The sequence below is a fragment of the Pelobates fuscus genome, chromosome 10 (assembly GCF_036172605.1).
Source record: "Pelobates fuscus isolate aPelFus1 chromosome 10, aPelFus1.pri, whole genome shotgun sequence".
Lineage (NCBI taxonomy): Eukaryota > Metazoa > Chordata > Amphibia > Anura > Pelobatidae > Pelobates > Pelobates fuscus.
The window spans coordinates 64,661,955-64,668,896 of record NC_086326.1 but is presented as its reverse complement, the minus strand read 5'-3'; the positions used below and the strand labels follow the sequence as shown (position 1 = coordinate 64,668,896).

Below are 6,942 nucleotides of genomic sequence, written 5' to 3'. Positions count from 1 at the left end.
GAAAGAACTTATGTCTGTTGAACGTTGAGAAAAAAAATTCTTCTGCTATAAAAATGATCTAAAATCTGATGGAATATCTTAAGTAGCTTTGCTGTGGTTAATTTAAATAAACATTTCCCAATAATGTCCAAGGAAAGAGTTAATGATAGCCTTGAAGCAATAAAGATAAGTTTGGAAGTAACAGTCTGATATGATCTGAGAATAAGTAGTTTCAGGGTAGGTTCAGGTGACAGCTCATGCATGATTTTAATGGAGTGAGACCGGGGAAGATTTCTGTTCGGAAAACATTCGATCAGTTTTAATCTTGCTGCCAGGTAAGACATTCCACCTTATAGGCATCTGGTTCAGATAGAGTGCTTGGCACCAACAATCTCTTGATGCTGAGGTTAATACAGCAAATTAGCTTCTTTTCATAGTTTGTTTTAAAGATCTTGAGATGAAAACGTAAAGCTATATTGCTCATTGTTACTTTTTTCTTCAATGAAATGAGGACTAATCATTTTATTGTATTGGTATGCAAAGTTACAATAAATCAAAAAAGGTATGTCTTATGCAATTAAATACTAAATATAATGTAAAATGTGATTAGATGACTAAACTTATTTGTAATCAAGCCTAACAGTGATTCACCACTTGTTTTATTTCTATGTATAAGTTTATTATATAAGATGTATGAAACTATAAAATTCATTTTTTTTTTATTTTATAAAGTTCTAACAAGTCCCAATATGAAGCAGAAACAGGTGATGCGTCTCTCTCTTATTGAGAAATTCTATTACTTGTAGCTATGCATTACGAAGATTACTTTGATGGGCAGAGGTTGATTTTATGAAATGTAAACTAGGCTAAACCGGTTAAAAGACAAGTTGTTTTTTTCTTAGTATACATAAGGGAACTTAAGGTGTTTTATAGTAAATTAATTAATCACATAGCAATATTGAATGCAAATCTGAAGAGTAAGTATATAGACAAGAAAAAGTAGGGAGCAAAGATTTATACATTTCAGTGAACCACACAAATGTTTTTCCAAATTAGGATTAGAACCAGATGTTGGAAATCACATTTACCTCCCAGAATATGAGTACACAAACCAATATTGTCCTCTCAATTGGGGCAATCCACTGTTTCTGGAAGGTTAAGTGTCCAAAGGATTCCAAAAGGTGATCAGTCACTTTTTATCTGTAGTTTAGTACATTTCTTTACTAAAAGCTGTGCATATGGTTTATTTATTTACTTTCAAAATGTGATCTGTTTTAAAGACACAGTTGTAGTAAAGGCGGGTCCATTTTACCTTAAGGAACCACTTCCTGAAGGCTCTGTAAGGCTCAGTCTTAATATTAATTCGCCAAGAGAGCTTCGATCTCTCACTTTGAGCACAATAAAATAGCCAACTAAAACTATCTGGAGGGAACATAAACTATAAATCTGTTGTTTGAGTTTATTCATTAGACTAGGAATTGATTAAGCGATTGCAAATTTTAAAACACAGTTAACCTAAACGTTCCCACTTATTTACATTTTTATCTCAGACATTTCAGCCTAAAACTTACCTTTCCAATTTAGGTCTTACTTTAATATTTTTGGATATACTTTCAAAATGTAATCTTTTGAAAAAAAAAAATATAGCTGTAGTGTTTAAAATAGTTTATTTCTATTGTGTAATGCTGTGTAAGACTGATCTTCACTTATGGTATTATTTTCTAAACTAAGATTGCAATTGTAAAAAAAAATATTTAGGGCTTATAGGAGGAATTTAGAGTGAAAATTGTGGAGTTTGTTTACAAAATGTGAGGAGTATAAGTCCAGTGGTAGAAACCTTGTGGTACCCTTGACCAGTACACATTATTGCAAGCTCTTTAATAGCTTTAGAGCTGTAACTGTTGTGGGTTCTGGTGAGATCTCATGGGGTCTTGTGTGGTTAAGGTAGCACCTTGGCTCTTGTTTCAGGAAATGATGTACTTTTACTGGCTAGTAAAGGCCACACGAATCTTGCCACTTTTCGTACCCTTTCATCTCTCTCGATTTTACACCATCTTTCTTCATCTCCTTCTAATTTTTTTTTTTATCTCTGGATGTTTTTTCTTATCAGGCTCGTTAATGGCTTGTATACCAACTCCTGAGCCTTATTTAGAATGAGTAGCATGAGGCCATTCCTAGTTCATGGTATATTTACCATTTCTTTCTTACTTTTCTCATTCCTTTTCGTACATTTTCAATATGCTCAACAAGTGAACGACTCCATGGTGAGGTCCCTCAGGGAAAGTAATTTGGATACTTGTGTACAGTTTGCTCTGTTATTATGGAGTCTTGTTTTTGTCGTATAATACATGTTGCTTCACCTCTTTATCAATAAAACTTGCTTGAGACGCATGAAATCCTCCAATAAATCTGAGTTGCAAAACTGCTCCTTATATGACCCTTTTCAATGCGACCATTACACTATTGGCAAATAAAAGTAGCACCAAAATGTTGAAACAGAAAGTATAAAGACGAAAAATCAATATTAGTTCATTATGGAAACATTATCCATGCTTCGAAGAGATCTCTCATCAAGCATGCCTGTCTGCTTCCACTGTAATTCGATTAAAAGCAGTGCTTTGTAGTTTGTGTTTCAATGTTTGAATTGTAAAATGATTTTCTCAAGACTCAAATCAAATCAGCCTCCTTGTAATGCTTTCAAACAACATTTGAGGAAATTAACAGCAATGCTGAAAACCGAAACTGGCGACATCAAAACAACACTCAGGAACAAAAGGTCACCTGGTCTTAAAACTAGAACTACTAATAGTGCACACACGCAGGATCTCGGAACGTTGATGAATTAGAAGATCACTTTATCATCGTAACATAAATTTTTTTTCAATTGACTTACAAAAAAGCAAATGCAGCGTTTCAAAGATAATTTTTGAATCTTTTAAATAATAATAAAATAAAATAAAAATCCAGCTCTACTATGTATCACAGGTAAACATGCTACGGGATGCCAAGGTAGACCGGATCTTTCCTTTTGATACCCTGTCTCCATTCTCAGACAACAAACCTATACAATGCCTCTGTACTATGGTCCCTCACCATTCTGTACTGTATTAACTGTTGGCATATGATTTTTTGAAAAAAATAAAAGTAAAAAAAAATATCCAGAAATGGTTTAGTTGGGTATTCTGAACAATAGGAGAAAGGGAAAGATCCACACCAATCAGATTACTGTCAAAAAGTAACGGATAGATATGCGTTACCTAGTTTTGCCTTATTGTCTTCTTCCGAAGATAGTATTTTAGTGCATGGCATTTCATATAATCCCCATAAGACAGCTGGGCAAAAGCTATAGTAGTGACCTTTGTTCGTCTGCACACTAAAACTCTAAGTTGGTTACAAAGGGTTTTTGAAACCCACCTAATAAAGATTTTTGTATATATTTATGATTGTGCTCCTTAATTGGGTAGTATTTGTAACTTTTTGGTCCTTTGGGAATGGAACCTTGTGTGAGTAAGCATCCACTATCATTTGTCTAGTTCCTTTTTGAGACTTTCTTTATTAACATTTGGAGTGTGCCTACCTATTTCTAATTATTATCGTTTTTGAAACATAAACATGAGTAGTATTATGGTAGCTGTGCTGGTAACACTACTAGCTAGAAAACCATCTGGAACATCAAGCCTCTTGTCTACAGAGGACATCCTTATATTCTAAAATAAATGAAATTTGAAGACTATAATATCACTGAGGCAAATACAAATGTTATTTGACTTGTCAATGTGTTTTAGTCTACCGGTAATATACTTTCAGTGTTCCGCAGTGCGCTAGGTAAATGGTTGATGTGGCCGACTCATCCTAAAAATGCGTTGACGTTTACCTAATTTGTAGTTTTGTTACTGATGGAAAATCACTTGTTTAATAAGGAGAGGGTAATTCTGTGGCAGAGATTGATAGATATAGTTGAGAAAACTATTGTTGTGTTTTTTTTTTTTTAGTGCCCTATGTAAATCCATATAATGCAAACATATACAATAGGGTATGTTTATTATACCACAATATAACCTTTTTCTGGAAATAAATTTTTTTACTTGTAGAGCCTTTTACACATTTAGAGGATAAAGCTGACACTAATAGAAGTGGTTCCCTTGATTAACATTACCAAGATCAACAGTATCTTTTCAGGACATTGTACTGTATGCATCGTGAGCCCCCACTACAAATATTTATCATCTTAATTTAAAATACGATCTTCTTGAGGAATGCTCTTAAATATAATACAAAAAAAATACACTGCAACAGGAAACCTTTAATAACAGTAATCATCATAGCATTTTTTAATATATTTTTTTTATTATTATAAACTAACATAGATTGTCGTTATTTTTTTCCTGCGCTTTGGTGAGATCACCATCTGGCTTTTGTATGTGTTTAATATTTAGGACGTGCCTATTCCAATAAAGGTCATTTCTTTATTCTGTAGGCGACTGGCATTCTTGCAGCCAAGTGACGCAAATAACAAGATATCTGTTTAATATAGAAATGTATCCTTTGATTTCCCTTCGAGCCTCAAACCAATAACCTTTTCTGCCTTGAAGTACAGATATCATTGTGTTTTCTATATTAAATGCTTTCATTCAGTTCTTCTGAGATGCTTGGGAAAGATTAGGTCCAGGCATAATGTTTATATACCACCCACTGTTGCTAATTACAATGTACAACTAGTACTTTGCATTTGAAAGAAAACACATTTTTTCAGCGTATTGGTTTTCAACTGAAGTTGCTAGAAAGCTTTATAGAGCTTTAATTTCGCGAAGAAACCAAGCAACTCCAAAGTGTCTTTAATTGGATTTCGTAAACCTCGCTTGATGTACTTCCAATGAATACAATTATAAAAGCCCATTAGCCTCTGTTTTTAATGTAATTGGTTTTACTTTTATTTTAATATTTTATTACGTTTTGTTGTACAATTAATATATGCATTTTGTTTGAGTTATAACAGATACAAAATAACGGTGTTCTTTTAAATTATTTGTAGTTTTTTTTTAATTGGGAAAATTAATTTATATTTCTTATTTTATTGTAGAATTTTTTGTTACAATGTTGCACAAATTACATTTATACAAAATAAAATGTAAATATAAAAGTCACAAATTACATATTTGCCATTAAAGAAAGGCTATCTCATTTTTCTTACCTGCCCTGCACTAACCTGGTAGCGGGAGCGGCCATCTTGAGTTTGTGTTCTCATAATTCTTGTCATGAAGGCAAGTCTGCGCCTAGTAATGTTTCCACAAAATTCAAATGCAAGATCACAAGTTCTGTCTACTTCCTCTCCATCCACAAGAATTGAATCTCAAATTGATTGTACATAGGCTGAAAAAAAAAGGCTTTCACACATTTCTCATAATCATCTGGAAAAAAAGGTGAAACCGCTAATTAGAAGCAATTTTCAATTATGCTAGACACAGAGAAAAAAATCTTCAGCATCAGGTTTGTTTTAGGTTCAACAGGCTGTTACCCCAAATAGTAACAGTCTAAAAAACAAAATCACTTTATCTAACAAGGGCACTCTAAGCACCAAAACCACTTCATCCTAAAATGGCTCTTGTCATCTCCCTCCCCCAAAATAAGTATTTTATAAAGATAAAATCCTGAAAAAAAATGCTCTCATTGATTGTGGTTGGAATTTTTATGAAATTCAAACACTAATAAAAGATATCAAAAAGGAAATGAGAGAATATTTTGTTTTGTGTAGAGCTACCACTGTTCAGCCCTCATCCGTCAGGGGGGGAAAGGCTTTGTGTAAGGAGGCTCCTGCAGTCTCCGCTGTAGGCGTCAGTGTTGTACTCTCACTTGTGTGAGTATAACACTGATGTCAGCTCCTGGCAGATAAAGTACCGAGAGCTAAGAGGATCCCACGGAATAGTGGCAACTCTAGGAACAAAATATATGGGGGCACGTAAGACACCACAGTCCAAACTGGGACAAGAGGCACTAATCATTTCCATCTATAAATTGAACCACTGAAAAAACTAAATATGTATAAATGCATACACAAACATATTTAGAGTTGGCAAGTGCCATATCTATAGTTTACAAATCAAAGTAGTACTAAGGGGCTTATTCAAATAGCTCTGGTGTTTGCTGAAGTTGGAAACAGCAACAAACTTAAGCGTTTCAAAAAGAGAAATTCAAACAATGGAAATTCCCTTGCTGCTGTTTGGATTTCTCTTTCCTTGGTACATAGCCAGCCAGCCAGCCTGCTGCCTGCCCTAGACAAACGATCATTTTGAGTGATGCAGGGCTCCAGCAGAGACCCACTCTGCAATGAAACCATGCCAGTGCGCACTCCCCGATGCTTCCGTTGATTGCTGAGCAGCTCACTACTTGCCGCTGCAGTCTTTCTCCAGTTGAATGCCACTGGCATGTTACAAGCAATATTCCCCTCTAATTTTTAGTAGTAGACATGCACAGAATTATTTTGTTTCCAGTTACAAAAGTATGTGCGCACTGAATGCTTATGCAAATTGAAACCTGAAATTGTTTAATGATATTTATTTTCACAATCTCTCTCTTTGATAAGACTGACTTTATTGCCATATTTAGATGTAATACAAATATGATTGTAAGCTGTATTATTATGCCCAAATGCCACATTGTCTACATTTATTTCAGTTTTCCTCCACCTTATTATGCCCACATCTTGCCATATTGCCCATATGCCACATTGCCTACATTTATTTCAGTTTGCCTACATTTTATATGCCTACATCATGCCATATTGACCATATTTTATTATGCTCATCCATGCCACATTGCCTCTATGCCACATGTTTTTCAATTTGCATCTATTTATTATGGCCACATTATGTACATTGTCTCCATTGTGTTATGCCATGTACCACGTGGTCTACATATATCTGGCTGACCTGGGCTCCCTGTTGTCCCCCTTTCTTCTGTGGTCCT

General features: G+C 34.4%; 1 protein-coding gene across 1 annotated transcript in view; it reads left to right on the top strand.

Annotated features, from left to right (window-relative positions):
* Positions 1-228: 228 nt before the first annotated feature.
* LOC134574629 (putative neutral ceramidase C) overlaps positions 229-6,942 on the top strand; it is a 59,829-nt gene continuing 53,115 nt past the window's right edge. Inside the window, exon 1 of the mRNA XM_063433763.1 lies at positions 229-314. The gene's annotated coding sequence lies outside the window, so the exon portion shown is untranslated. The remainder of the gene's footprint in view (positions 315-6,942) is intronic.